This window comes from Heterodontus francisci, chromosome 25 (assembly GCF_036365525.1).
Source record: "Heterodontus francisci isolate sHetFra1 chromosome 25, sHetFra1.hap1, whole genome shotgun sequence".
Lineage (NCBI taxonomy): Eukaryota > Metazoa > Chordata > Chondrichthyes > Heterodontiformes > Heterodontidae > Heterodontus > Heterodontus francisci.
Genome location: NC_090395.1, coordinates 15,886,709 through 15,902,944, shown reverse-complemented (window position 1 = coordinate 15,902,944; position 16,236 = coordinate 15,886,709). Strand labels below are relative to the sequence as shown.

At 46.4% G+C, this 16,236-nt stretch overlaps 1 protein-coding gene across 6 annotated transcripts in view; it reads right to left on the bottom strand.

Annotated features, from left to right (window-relative positions):
* Nucleotides 1-16,236, bottom strand: part of cacna1sa (calcium channel, voltage-dependent, L type, alpha 1S subunit, a) — a 722,633-nt gene that overhangs the window by 420,564 nt on the left and 285,833 nt on the right. The window lies entirely within an intron of this gene.

Below are 16,236 nucleotides of genomic sequence, written 5' to 3'. Positions count from 1 at the left end.
AGACAACACTCAGAGAGGATTCAGCAGTCTGGCCACAGGTTCCAGGTGTTGTAAAGCTGTAGGCAACAGTTCATATCCTTGGGTAGCAGTACATGTTGCTCTGCTGCATGTGTAATTGAAACAAACAGGGGAGATCGAGCAGACACAGAGGTACAGGCCGGAAGGAGGATTTACCATGACTACACCGGAAGTACAAGCCTCCTGTACAGCCCATAGGGATAGATAGATCTGCCCCATTCCACTCCAACGCAACAGAGAGGCAAAGGATCCTGAAGCCCAAGGATGATACTGCGAGGTCTAGTTTGTCAGAAATATCCTGAAACGGACTGGAAGCTCATGTCAACAGTCTATAGAACACACTGTCCCAGTCATCAGCTGATGCACAGTGATAGCATCTTGCCTGAGTAAGAACGTTGTGGGTTCAAATCCAAATCCAGAGACCTGAGCAGGTAATTCAGGCTGACGGCCCAGTGCAGCAGACAGAGCGCTACACTGTTGCAGCTACAGTGTTTCAGAAGAGATGGTAAAGTGAGGACCTATCTGAGCCCTCAGGTGGAGATGAAAGATTCAACAGACAGTGTACGAAGAAGAGCATAGGACAGCACTAGGCTGCGCACAAAGGAAGAGACAGGTAAATACACTGGGGAGTGGGAAGTAAATACACTGGGGACACGGATGTGCATACACTGGGGAGAGGGATATAAATACACTGGGGAGAGGGATGTAAATACACTGGGGAGAGGGATGTAAATACACTGGGGGAGAGGGATGTAAATACACTGGGGAGTGTGATGTAAATACACTGTGGAGAGGGTTGTAAATACACTGGGGGAGAGGGATGTAAATACACTGGGGAGAGGGATGTAAATACACTGGGGAGAGGGATATAAAGACACTGCGGGAGAGGGATGTAAATACACTGGGGAGTGGGATGTAAATACACTGGGGACACGGATGTGCATACACTGGGGAGAGGGATATAAATACACTGGGGAGAGGGATGTAAATACACTGGGAAGGGGGATGTAAATACATTGGGGGAGAGGGATGTAAATACACTGGCGAGAGGGGCGTAAATACACTGTGGACACTGATGTAAATACACTGGGGCGAGGAATGTAAATACACTGGAAAGAGGGATGTAAATACACTGGGGAGTGTGATGTAAATACACTGGGGAGAGGGATGTAAATATACTGGGAAGAGGGATGTAAATACACTGGGAAGAGGGATGTAAATACACTGGGGAGAGGGATGTAAATACACTGGGGAGAGGGATGTAAATACACTGGGGAGAGGGATATAAATCCATTGGGGAGAGGGTTGTAAATACAATGGGAGAGGGATGTAAATACACTGGGAGAGGGATGTAAATACACTGGGAGAGGGATGTAAATACACTGGGAAGAGGGATGTAAATACACTAGGGATAGGGATGTAAATACACTGGAGAGAGGGATGGAAATAAATTGGGGAGAGGGTTGTAAATACACTGGGGAAAGGGTTGTAAATACACTGGGGAGACGAATGGAAACACACTGGGGAGAGAGATGTATTACACTGGGGAGAGAGATGTAAATACACTGGGAAGAGGGATGAAAATACACTGGGGAGTGTGATGTAAATACACAGGGGAGAGGGATGTAAATATACTGGGAAGAGGGATGTAAATACACTGGGAAGAGGGATGTAAATAGACTGGGGAGTGTGATGTAAATACACTGGGGAGAGGGATGTAAATATACTGGGAAGAGGGATGTAAAAACACTGGGGAGAGGGATATAAATCCATTGGGGAGAAGGTTGTAAATACAATGGGGAGAGGGATGTAAATACACTGGGAGAGGGATGTAAATAGACTGGGAAGAGGGATGTAAATACACTAGGGATAGGGATGTAAATACACTGGAGAGAGGGATGTAAATACACCAGGGAGAGGGATGTAAATACACAGGAGAGAGGGATGTAAATACACTGGGGAGAGGAATGTAAATACACTGGGGAGAGGGTTGTAAATACACTGGGGAGAGGGCTGTAAATACACTGGGGCGAGAGAGGTAAATACACTGGGGCGAGAGAGGTAAATACACTGGGGAGAGGGATGTAAATACACTGGGGAGAGGGATGTAAATACACTGGGGACAGGGATGTAAATACACTGGGGAGAGGGATGTAAATACACTGGGGGAGAGTGATGTAAATACACTCGGGAGAGGGATGCAAATACACTGGGGAGAGGGATGTAAATACACTGGGGAGAGGGATGCAAATACACTGGGGAGAGGGTTGTAAATACACTGGGGTGAGGGAGGTAAATACACTGTGGAGAGGGTTGTAAATACACTGGGGCGAGGGAGGTAAATACACTGGGGAGAGGGTTGAAAATACACATGGGGGAGGGATGTAAATACAGTGGGGAGAGGGATGTAAATACAGTGGGGAGAGGGATGTAAATACACTGGGAAGAGGGATGTAAATACACTGTGAAGAGGGATATAAATACACTGGGGAGAGGGATGTAAATACACTGGCGAGAGGGGCGTAAATACACTGGGGACACTGATGTAAATACAGTGGGGCGAGGAAAGTAAATACACTGGAAAGAGGGATGTAAATACACTGGGGAGTGCGATGTAAATACACTGGGGAGAGGGATGTAAATATCCTGGGAAGAGGGATGTAAATACACTGGAGAGAGAGGGATGTAAATAAATTGGGGAGAGGGTTGCAAATACACTGGGGAAAGGGTTGTAAATACACTGGGAAGAGGGATGTAAATACACTGGGAAGAGGGATGTAAATACACTGGGGAGAGGGATATAAATACACTGGGGACAAGTATGTAAATACACTGGCGAGAGGAATGTAAATACACTGGGAGAGGGATGTAAATACACTGGGGACAGGGATGTAAATACACTGGGGAGAGGGATGTAAATACACTGGGGGAGAGTGATGTAAATACACTCGGGAGAGGGATGCAAATACACTGGGGAGAGGGATGTAAATACACTGGGGAGAGGGATGCAAATACACTGGGGAGAGGGTTGTAAATACACTGGGGTGAGGGAGGTAAATACACTGGGGAGAGGGTTGTAAATACACTGGGGCGAGGGAGGTAAATACACTGGGGAGAGGGTTGAAAATACACATGGGGGAGGGATGTAAATACAGTGGGGAGAGGGATGTAAATACACTGGGGAGAGGGATCTAAATACACTGGGAAGAGGGATGTAAATACACTGTGAAGAGGGATATAAATACACTGGGGAGAGGGATGAAAGTACACTGGGAAGAGGGATGTAAATACACTGGGGAGAGGGATGTAAATACACTGGCGAGAGGGGCGTAAATACACTGGGGACACCGATGTAAATACAGTGGGGCGAGGAATGTAAATACACTGGAAAGAGGGATGTAAATACACTGGGGAGTGTGATGTAAATACACTGGGGAGAGAGATGTAAATATCCTGGGAAGAGGGATGTAAATACACTGGAGAGAGAGGGATGTAAATAAATTGGGGAGAGGGTTGCAAATACACTGGGGAAAGGGTTGTAAATACACTGGGAAGAGGGATGTAAATACACTGGGAAGAGGGATGTAAATACACTGGGGAGAGGGATATAAATACACTGGGGACAAGGATTTAAATACACTGGCGAGAGGAATGTAAATACACTGGAGAGAGGGATGTAAATACACTGGGGACAGGGATGTAAATACACTGGTGACAGGGATGTAAATACACTGGAGAGAGGGATGTAAATAAATTGGGGAGAGGGTTGCAAATACACTGGGAAAAGGGCTGTAAATACACTGGGGAGACGAATGGAAACACACTGGGGAGAGGGATGTATTACACTGGGGAGAGGGATGTAAATACACAGGGGGAGAGGGATGTAAATACACTGGGGGGAGGGTTGTAAATACACTGGGGAGAGGGATGAAAATACACTGGGAAGAGGGATGTAAATACACTGGGGAGAGGGACGTAAATACACTGGAGAGAGGGATGTAAATACACAGGGGGGAGGGTTGTAAATACACTGGGGGGAGGGTTGTAAATACACTGGGGAGAGGGATGAAAATACACTGGGAAGAGGGATGTAAATACACTGGGGAGAGGGACGAAAATACACTGGGAAGAGGGATGTAAATACACTGGGGAGAGGGACGTAAATACACCGGGGAGAGGGATGTAAATACACTAGGGAGAGGGATGTAAATACACAGGAGGGAGGGATGTAAATACACTGGGGAGAGGGATATAAATACTCTGGGGACAAGGATGTAAATACACTGGCAAGAGGAATGGAAATACACTGGAGAGAGGGATGTAAATACACTGGGGAAAGGGTTGTAAATACACTGGGGCGAGAGAGGTAAATACACTGGGGAGAGGGATGGAAATACACAGGAGAGAGGGAAGTAAATACACTGGGGACAGGGATGTAAATTCACTGGAGAGAGGAATGTAAATACACTGGGGAAAGGGTTGTAAATACACTGGGGCGAGAGAGGTAAATACACTGGGGAGAGGGATGGAAATACACTGGAGAGAGGGATGGAAATAAATTGGGGAGAGGGTTGTAAATACACTGGGGAAAGGGTTGTAAATACACTGGGGAGACGAATGGAAACACACTGGGGAGAGAGATGTATTACACTGGGGAGAGAGATGTAAATACACTGGGAAGAGGGATGAAAATACACTGGGGAGTGTGATGTAAATACACAGGGGAGAGGGATGTAAATATACTGGGAAGAGGGATGTAAATACACTGGGAAGAGGGATGTAAATAGACTGGGGAGTGTGATGTAAATACACTGGGGAGAGGGATGTAAATATACTGGGAAGAGGGATGTAAAAACACTGGGGAGAGGGATATAAATCCATTGGGGAGAAGGTTGTAAATACAATGGGGAGAGGGATGTAAATACACTGGGAGAGGGATGTAAATAGACTGGGAAGAGGGATGTAAATACACTAGGGATAGGGATGTAAATACACTGGAGAGAGGGATGTAAATACACCAGGGAGAGGGATGTAAATACACAGGAGAGAGGGATGTAAATACACTGGGGAGAGGAATGTAAATACACTGGGGAGAGGGTTGTAAATACACTGGGGAGAGGGCTGTAAATACACTGGGGCGAGAGAGGTAAATACACTGGGGCGAGAGAGGTAAATACACTGGGGAGAGGGATGTAAATACACTGGGGAGAGGGATGTAAATACACTGGGGACAGGGATGTAAATACACTGGGGAGAGGGATGTAAATACACTGGGGGAGAGTGATGTAAATACACTCGGGAGAGGGATGCAAATACACTGGGGAGAGGGATGTAAATACACTGGGGAGAGGGATGCAAATACACTGGGGAGAGGGTTGTAAATACACTGGGGTGAGGGAGGTAAATACACTGTGGAGAGGGTTGTAAATACACTGGGGCGAGGGAGGTAAATACACTGGGGAGAGGGTTGAAAATACACATGGGGGAGGGATGTAAATACAGTGGGGAGAGGGATGTAAATACAGTGGGGAGAGGGATGTAAATACACTGGGAAGAGGGATGTAAATACACTGTGAAGAGGGATATAAATACACTGGGGAGAGGGATGTAAATACACTGGCGAGAGGGGCGTAAATACACTGGGGACACTGATGTAAATACAGTGGGGCGAGGAAAGTAAATACACTGGAAAGAGGGATGTAAATACACTGGGGAGTGCGATGTAAATACACTGGGGAGAGGGATGTAAATATCCTGGGAAGAGGGATGTAAATACACTGGAGAGAGAGGGATGTAAATAAATTGGGGAGAGGGTTGCAAATACACTGGGGAAAGGGTTGTAAATACACTGGGAAGAGGGATGTAAATACACTGGGAAGAGGGATGTAAATACACTGGGGAGAGGGATATAAATACACTGGGGACAAGTATGTAAATACACTGGCGAGAGGAATGTAAATACACTGGGAGAGGGATGTAAATACACTGGGGACAGGGATGTAAATACACTGGGGAGAGGGATGTAAATACACTGGGGGAGAGTGATGTAAATACACTCGGGAGAGGGATGCAAATACACTGGGGAGAGGGATGTAAATACACTGGGGAGAGGGATGCAAATACACTGGGGAGAGGGTTGTAAATACACTGGGGTGAGGGAGGTAAATACACTGGGGAGAGGGTTGTAAATACACTGGGGCGAGGGAGGTAAATACACTGGGGAGAGGGTTGAAAATACACATGGGGGAGGGATGTAAATACAGTGGGGAGAGGGATGTAAATACACTGGGGAGAGGGATCTAAATACACTGGGAAGAGGGATGTAAATACACTGTGAAGAGGGATATAAATACACTGGGGAGAGGGATGAAAGTACACTGGGAAGAGGGATGTAAATACACTGGGGAGAGGGATGTAAATACACTGGCGAGAGGGGCGTAAATACACTGGGGACACCGATGTAAATACAGTGGGGCGAGGAATGTAAATACACTGGAAAGAGGGATGTAAATACACTGGGGAGTGTGATGTAAATACACTGGGGAGAGGGATGTAAATATCCTGGGAAGAGGGATGTAAATACACTGGAGAGAGAGGGATGTAAATAAATTGGGGAGAGGGTTGCAAATACACTGGGGAAAGGGTTGTAAATACACTGGGAAGAGGGATGTAAATACACTGGGAAGAGGGATGTAAATACACTGGGGAGAGGGATATAAATACACTGGGGACAAGGATGTAAATACACTGGCGAGAGGAATGTAAATACACTGGAGAGAGGGATGTAAATACACTGGGGACAGGGATGTAAATACACTGGTGACAGGGATGTAAATACACTGGAGAGAGGGATGTAAATAAATTGGGGAGAGGGTTGCAAATACACTGGGAAAAGGGTTGTAAATACACTGGGGAGACGAATGGAAACACACTGGGGAGAGGGATGTATTACACTGGGGAGAGGGATGTAAATACACAGGGGGAGAGGGATGTAAATACACTGGGGGGAGGGTTGTAAATACACTGGGGAGAGGGATGAAAATACACTGGGAAGAGGGATGTAAATACACTGGGGAGAGGGACGTAAATACACTGGAGAGAGGGATGTAAATACACAGGGGGGAGGGTTGTAAATACACTGGGGGGAGGGTTGTAAATACACTGGGGAGAGGGATGAAAATACACTGGGAAGAGGGATGTAAATACACTGGGGAGAGGGACGAAAATACACTGGGAAGAGGGATGTAAATACACTGGGGAGAGGGACGTAAATACACCGGGGAGAGGGATGTAAATACACTAGGGAGAGGGATGTAAATACACAGGAGGGAGGGATGTAAATACACTGGGGAGAGGGATATAAATACTCTGGGGACAAGGATGTAAATACACTGGCAAGAGGAATGGAAATACACTGGAGAGAGGGATGTAAATACACTGGGGAAAGGGTTGTAAATACACTGGGGCGAGAGAGGTAAATACACTGGGGAGAGGGATGGAAATACACAGGAGAGAGGGAAGTAAATACACTGGGGACAGGGATGTAAATTCACTGGAGAGAGGAATGTAAATACACTGGGGAAAGGGTTGTAAATACACTGGGGTGAGAGAGGTAAATACACTGGGGAGAGGGATGGAAATACACTGGGGAGAGGGATGCAAATACACTGGGAAGAGGAATGTAAATACACTGGAAAGAGGGATGGAAATGCACTGGGGAGTGTGATGTAAATACACAGGGGAGACGGATTTAAATACACTGGGAAGAGGGATGTAAATACACTGGGGAGAGGGATGAAAATACACTGGAGAGAGCGATGTAAATACACTGGGGAGAGGGATGTAAATACACTGGGGAGAGGGATGTAAATACACTGGGGAGAGGGATAAAATACACTGGGGAGAGGGTTGAAAATACACGGGGGGGTGGGATGCAAATACACTGGAGAGAGGGATGTAAATACACTGGGGAGAGGGATGTAAATACACTGGGGTGAGGGATGTAAATACACTGGGGTGAGGGATGTAAATACACTGGGGAGTGTGATGTAAATACACTGGGAAGAGGGATGCAAATACACTAGGGAGTGTGATGTAAATACACTGGGGAGAGGGACGTAAATACACTAGAGAGAGGGATGTAAATACACAGGAGAGAGGGATATAAATACACTGGGAATGTGATGTAAATACACTGGGGAGAGGGACGTAAATACACTGGGGAATGTGATCTAAATACACTGGGGAGAGGGACGTAAATACACTGGGGCGAGGGAGGTAAATACACTGGGAGAGGGATGTAAATACACTGGGGAGAGGGATGTAAATACACTGGGGCGAGGGAGGTAAATACACTGGGAGAGGGATGTAAATACACTGGGGAGAGGGAAGAAAATGCACTGGGAAGAGGGATGGAAATACACTGGGAAGTGGGATGTAAATACACTGGGAAGAGGGATGTAAATGCACTGGGGAGAGGGAAGAAAATGCACTGGGAAGAGGGATGGAAATACACTGGGAAGAGGGATGTAAATACACTGGAGAGAGGGATGTAAATACACTGGGAGGAGGGATGGAAATACACTGGGAAGAGGGATGGAAATATACTGGGAAGAGGGATGTAAATGCACTGGGGAGAGGGAAGAAAATGCACTGGGAAGAGGGATGGAAATACACTGGGAAGAGGGATGTAAATACACTGGGGAGAGGGATGTAAATACACTGGGAAGAGGGATGGAAATACACTGGGAAGAGGGATGGAAATACACTGGGGAGTGCGATGTAAATACACTAGGGAGAGGGACGTAAATACACTGGTGAGAGGGACGGAAACACACTGGAGAGACGGATGCAAATACACTGGAGAGAGGGATGTAAATAAACTGGGGAGAGGGATGTAAATACACAGGGGAGACGGATGTAAATACACTGGGGATTGGGATGTAAATACACAGGGAAGAGGGATGTAAATACACTGGGGAGAGGGACGTAAATACACTGGGGAATGTGATCTAAATACACTGCGGAGAGGGACGTAAATACACTGGGGAATGTGATCTAAATACACTGGGGAGAGGGACGTAAATACACTGGGGAATGTGATCTAAATACACTGGGGAGAGGGACGTAAATACACTGGGGAATGTGATCTAAATACACTGGGGAGAGGGACGTAAATACACTGGAGAGTGTGATGTAAGTACAACGTGGAGAGGGCTGTAAATACACAGGGGAGAGGGTTGTAAATACACTGGGGCGAGGGAGGTAAATACACTGGGGAGAGGGATGGAAATACACTGGGGAGAGGGATGTAAATACACTGGGGAGAGGGATGGAAATACACTGGGGAGAGGGATGGAAATACACTGGGGACAGGGTTGAAAATACACGGGGGGGAGGGATGCAAAGACACTGGGGAAAGGGTTGTAAATACAATGGGGCGAGGGAGGTAAATACACTGCGGAGGGGGATGTAAATACATTGGGGAGAGGGATGTAAATACATTGGGGAGAGGGATGTAAATACACTGGGGAGAGGGACGTAAATACACTGGGGAGAGGGACGTAAATACACTGGGGAGAGGGACGTAAATACACTGGGAATGGGGATGTAAATACATTGGGGGAAAGGGATGTAAATACACTGCGGAGTGTGCTGTAAATACACTGTGGTGAAGGTTGTAAATACACTGGGGAGAGGGTTGTAAATACGCTGGGGAGAGGGTTGTAAATACGCTGGGGAGAGGGACGTAAATACACTGGGGACAGGAATGTAAATACACTGGGGAGAGGAATGTAAATACACTGGGGAGAGGAATGTAAATACACTGGGGAGAGGAATGTAAATACACTGGGAAGAGGGATGTAAATACACTGGGAAGAGGGATGTAAATACACTGGGGACAGGGATGTAAATACACTGGGGACAGGGATGTAAATACACAGGGGAGACGGATTTAAATACATTGGGAAGAGGGATGTAAATACACTGGGGAGAGGGATGAAAATACACAGGAGAGAGGGATGTAAATACACTGGGGAGAGGGATGTAAAAAAACTGGGGAGAGGGATGTAAATACACTGGGGAGAGGGATGTAAATACACTGGGGAGAGGGATGTAAATACACTTGGGAGAGGGATGTAAATACACTGGGGAGAAGGATGTAAATACACTGGGGAGAGGATGTAAATACACTGGAGAGAGGGACGTAAATACACTGGGGAGTGTGATGTAAATACACTGTGGAGAGGGTTGTAAATACACTGGGGAGAGGGCTGTAAATACACTGGGGCGAGGGAGGTAAATACACTGGGAGAGGGATGTAAATACACTGGGGAGAGGGATGTAAATACACTGGGGAGAGGGATGTAAATACACTGGGGAGAGGGATGTAAATACACTGGGGGAGAGGGATGTAAATACACTCGGGAGAGGGATGCAAATACACTGGGGAGAGGGATGTAAATACACTGGGGAGAGGAATGTAAATACACTGGGAAGAGGGATGTAAATACACTGGGAAGAGGGATGTAAATACACTGGGAAGAGGGATGTAAATACACTGGGGACAGGGATGTAAATACACTGGGGACAGGGATGTAAATACACTGGGGACAGGGATGTAAATACACTGGGGACAGGGATGTAAATACACAGGGGAGACGGATTTAAATACATTGGGAAGAGGGATGTAAATACACTGGGGAGAGGGATGAAAATACACAGGAGAGAGGGATGTAAATACACTGGGGAGAGGGATGTAGAAAAACTGGGGAGAGGGATGTAAATACACTGGGGAGAGGGATGTAAATACACTAGGGAGAGGGATGTAAATACACTGGGGAGAAGGATGTAAATACACTGGGGAGAGGGATGTAAATACACTGGGGAGTGTGATGTAAATACACTGGGGAGAGGGCTGAAAATACATTGGGGTGAGGGAGGTAAATACACTGGGAGAGGGATGTAAATACACTGGGGAGAGGGATGTAAATACACTGGGGAGAGGATGTAAATACACTGGAGAGCGGGATGTAAATACACTAGGGAGAGGGATGTAAATACACAGGAGAGAGGGATGTAAATACACTGGGGAGTGTGATGTAAATACACTGGGGAGAGGGCTGAAAATACATTGGGGTGAGGGAGGTAAATACACTGGGAGAGGGATGTAAATACACTGGGGAGAGGGATGTAAATACACTGGGGACAGGGATGTAAATGCACTGGGGACAGGGATGTAAATACACTGGGGGAGAGTGATGTAAATACACTCGGGAGAGGGATGCAAATACACTGGGGAGAGGGATGTAAATACACTGGGGAGAGGGATGCAAATACACTGGGGAGAGGGTTGTAAATACACTGGGGCGAGGGAGGTAAATACACTGGGGAGAGGGTTGTAAATACACTGGGGCGAGGGAGGTAAATACACATGGGGAGAGGGTTGAAAATACACATGGGGGAGGGATGTAAATACAGTGGGGAGAGGGATGTAAATACACTGGGGAGAGGGATCTAAATACACTGGGAAGAGGGATGTAAATACACTGGGGAGAGGGATATAAATACACTGGGAAGAGGGATGTAAATGCACTGGGGAGAGGGATCTAAATACACTGGGAAGAGGGATATAAATACACTGGCGAGAGGGGCGTAAATACACTGGGGACACTGATGTAAATACACTGGGGCGAGGAATGTAAATACACTGCAAAGAGGGATGTAAATACACTGGGGAGTGTGATGTAAATACACTGGGGAGAGGGATGTAAATATACTGGGAAGAGGGATGTAAATACACTGGGAAGAGGGATATAAATCCATTGGGGAGAGGGTTGTAAATACAATGGGGAGAGGGATGTAAATACACTGGGAGAGGGATGTAAATACACTGGGAAGAGGGATGTAAATACACTGGGAAGAGGGATGTAAATACACTAGGGATAGGGATGTAAATACACTGGAGAGAGGGATGTAAATAAATTGGGGAGAGGTTTGTAAATACACTGGGGAAAGGGTTGTAAATACACTGGGGAGACAAATGGAAACACACTGGGGAGAGGGATGTATTACACTGGGGAGAGAGATGTAAATACACTGGGAAGAGGGATGCAAATACACTGGGAAGAGGGATGTAAATACACTGGGGAGTGTGATGTAAATACACTGGGGAGAGGGATGTAAATATACTGGGAAGAGGGATGTAAATACACTGGGAAGAGGGATGTAAATACACTGGGGAGAGGGATATAAATCCATTGGGGAGAAGGTTGTAAATACAATGGGGAGAGGGATGTAAATACACTGGGAGAGGGATGTAAATACACTGGGAAGAGGGATGTAAATGCACTACGGATAGGGATGTAAATACACTGGAGAGAGGGATGTAAATAAATTGGGGAGAGGGTTGCAAATACACTGGGGAAAGGGTTGTAAATACACTGGGAAGAGGGATGTAAATACACTGGGAAGAGGGATGTAAATACACTGGGAGAGGGATGTAAATACACTGGGGAGAGGGATATAAATACACTGGGGACAAGGATGTAAATACACTGGGAGAGGGATGTAAATACACTGGGGAGAGGGATATAAATACACTGGGGACAAGGATGTAAATACACTGGCGAGAGGGATGTAAATACACTGGGGACAGGGATGTAAATACACTGGGGAGAGGGATGTAAATACACTGGGGAAAGGGTTGTAAATACACTGGGGCCTGAGAGGTAAATACACTGGGGAGAGGGAGGGAAATACACTGGGGAGAGAGACGTAAATACACTAGGGAGAGGGATGTAAATACACTGGGGGAGAGGGATGTAAATACACTGGGGAGAGGGATGTAAATACAATGGCGAGAGGAATGTAAATACACTGGAAAGAGGGATGGAAATTCACTGGGGAGTGTGATGTAAATACACAGGGGAGACGGATTTAAATACACTGGGAAGAGGGATGTAAATACACTGGGGAGAGGGAGGGAAATACACTGGGGAGAGAGACGTAAATACACTAGGGAGAGGGATGTAAATACACTGGGGGAGAGGGATGTAAATACACTGGGGAGAGGGATGTAAATACAATGGCGAGAGGAATGTAAATACACTGGGGAGACGGATTTAAATACACTGGGAAGAGGGATGTAAATACACTGGGGAGAGGGATGAAAATACACCGGAGAGAGGGATGTAAATACACTGGGGAGAGGGATGTAAATACACTGGGGAGAGGGATGTAAATACACTGGGGAGAGGGATGTAAATACACTGGGGAGAGGGTTGAAAATACATGGGGGGGGTGGGATGCAAATACACTGGAGAGAGGGATGTAAATACACTGGGGAGAGGGAAGTAAATACACTGGGGAGAGGGATGAAAATACATTGGGGAGAGGGATGTAAATACATTGGGGAGAGGGATGGAAATCCACTGGGGAGAGGGATGTAAATACATTGGGGAGAGTGTTGAAAATACACTGGGGAGAGGGATATAAATACACTGGGGAGAGGGATGTAAATACACTGGGAAGAGGGATGTAAATACACTGGGGAGAGGGATATAAATACACTGGGGAGAGGGATGAAAGTACACTGGGAAGAGGGATGTAAATACACTGGCGAGAGGGGCGTAAATACACTGTGGACACTGATGTAAATACACTGGGGCGAGGAATGTAAATACACTGGAAAGAGGGATGTAAATACACTGGGGAGTGTGATGTAAATACACTGGGGAGAGGGATGTAAATATACTGGGAAGAGGGATGTAAATACACTGGGAAGAGGGATGTAAATACACTGGGGAGAGGGATGTAAATACACTGGGGAGAGGGATATAAATCCATTGGGGAGAGGGTTGTAAATACACTGGGAGAGGGATGTAAATACACTGGGAGAGGGATGTAAATACACTGGGAGAGGGGTGTAAATACACTGGGAAGAGGGATGTAAATACACTAGGGATAGGGATGTAAATACACTGGAGAGAGGGGTGTAAATAAATTGGGGAGAGGGTTGTAAATACACTGGGGAAAGGGTTGTAAATACACTGGGGAGACGAATGGAAACACACTGGGGAGAGAGATGTATTACACTGGGGAGAGAGATGTAAATACACTGGGAAGAGGGATGTAAATACACTGGGGAGTGTGATGTAAATACACTGGGGAGAGGGATGTAAATATACTGGGAAGAGGGATGTAAAAACACTGGGGAGAGGGATATAAATCCATTGGGGAGAAGGTTGTAAATACAATGGGGAGAGGGATGTAAATACACTGGGAGAGGGATGTAAATAGACTGGGAAGAGGGATGTAAATACACTAGGGATAGGGATGTAAATACACTGGAGAGAGGGATGTAAATACACCAGGGAGAGGGATGTAAATACACAGGAGAGAGGGATGTAAATACACAGGAGAGAGGGATGTAAATACACTGGGGAGAGGAATGTAAATACACTGGGGAGAGGAATGTAAATACACTGGGGAGAGGAATGTAAATACACTGGGGAGAGGGTTGTAAATACACTGGGGAGAGGGCTGTAAATACACTGGGGCGAGAGAGGTAAATACACTGGGAGAGGGATGTAAATACACTGGGGAGAGGGATGTAGATACACTGGGGACAGGGATGTAAATACACTGGGGAGAGGGATGTAAATACACTGGGGAGAGGGATGTAAATACACTGGGGGAGAGTGATGTAAATACACTCGGGAGAGGGATGCAAATACACTGGGGAGAGGGATGTAAATACACTGGGGAGAGGGATGCAAATACACTGGGGAGAGGGTTGTAAATACACTGGGGTGAGGGAGGTAAATACACTGGGGAGAGGGTTGTAAATACACTGGGGCGAGGGAGGTAAATACACTGGGGAGAGGGTTAAAAATACACATGGGGGAGGGATGTAAATACAGTGGGGAGAGGGATGTAAATACACTGGGGAGAGGGATCTAAATACACTGGGAAGAGGGATCTAAATACACTGGGAAGAGGGATCTAAATACACTGTGAAGAGGGATATAAATACACTGGGGAGAGGGATGAAAGTACACTGGGAAGAGGGATGTAAATACACTGGGGAGAGGGATGTAAATACACTGGGGAGAGGGATGTAAATACACTGGCGAGAGGGGCGTAAATACACTGGGGACACTGATGTAAATACAGTGGGGCGAGGAATGTAAATACACTGGAAAGAGGGATGTAAATACACTGGGGAGTGTGATGTAAATACACTGGGGAGAGGGATGTAAATATCCTGGGAAGAGGGATGTAAATACACTGGAGAGAGAGGGATGTAAATAAATTGGGGAGAGGATTGCAAATACACTGGGGAAAGGGTTGTAAATACACTGGGAAGAGGGATGTAAATACACTGGGAAGAGGGATGTAAATACACTGGGGAGAGGGATATAAATACACTGGGGACAAGGATGTAAATACACTGGCGAGAGGAATGTAAATACACTGGAGAGAGGGATGTAAATACACTGGGGACAGGGATGTAAATACACTGGGGACAGGGATGTAAATACACTGGAGAGAGGGATGTAAATAAATTGGGGAGAGGGTTGTAAATACACTGGGAAAAGGGTTGTAAATACACTGGGGAGACGAATGGAAACACACTGGGGAGAGGGATGTATTACACTGGGGAGAGGGATGTAAATACACAGGGGGAGAGGGATGTAAATACACTGGGGGGAGGGTTGTAAATACACTGGGGAGAGGGATGAAAATACACTGGGAAGAGGGACGTAAATACACTGGAGAGAGGGATGTAAATACACTGGGGAGAGGGACGTAAATACACTGGAGAGAGGGATGTAAATACACAGGGGGGAGGGTTGTAAATACACTGGGGGGAGGGTTGTAAATACACTGGGGAGAGGGATGAAAATACACTGGGAAGAGGGATGTAAATACACTGGGAAGAGGGATGTAAATACACTGGGGAGAGGGACGAAAATACACTGGGAAGAGGGATGTAAATACACTGGGGAGAGGGACGTAAATACACCGGGGAGAGGGATGTAAATACACTAGGGAGAGGGATGTAAATACACAGGAGGGAGGGATGTAAATACACTGGGGAGAGGGATATAAATACTCTGGGGACAAGGATGTAAATACACTGGCGAGAGGAATGGAAATGCACTGGAGAGAGGGATGTAAATACACTGGGGAAAGGGTTGTAAATACACTGGG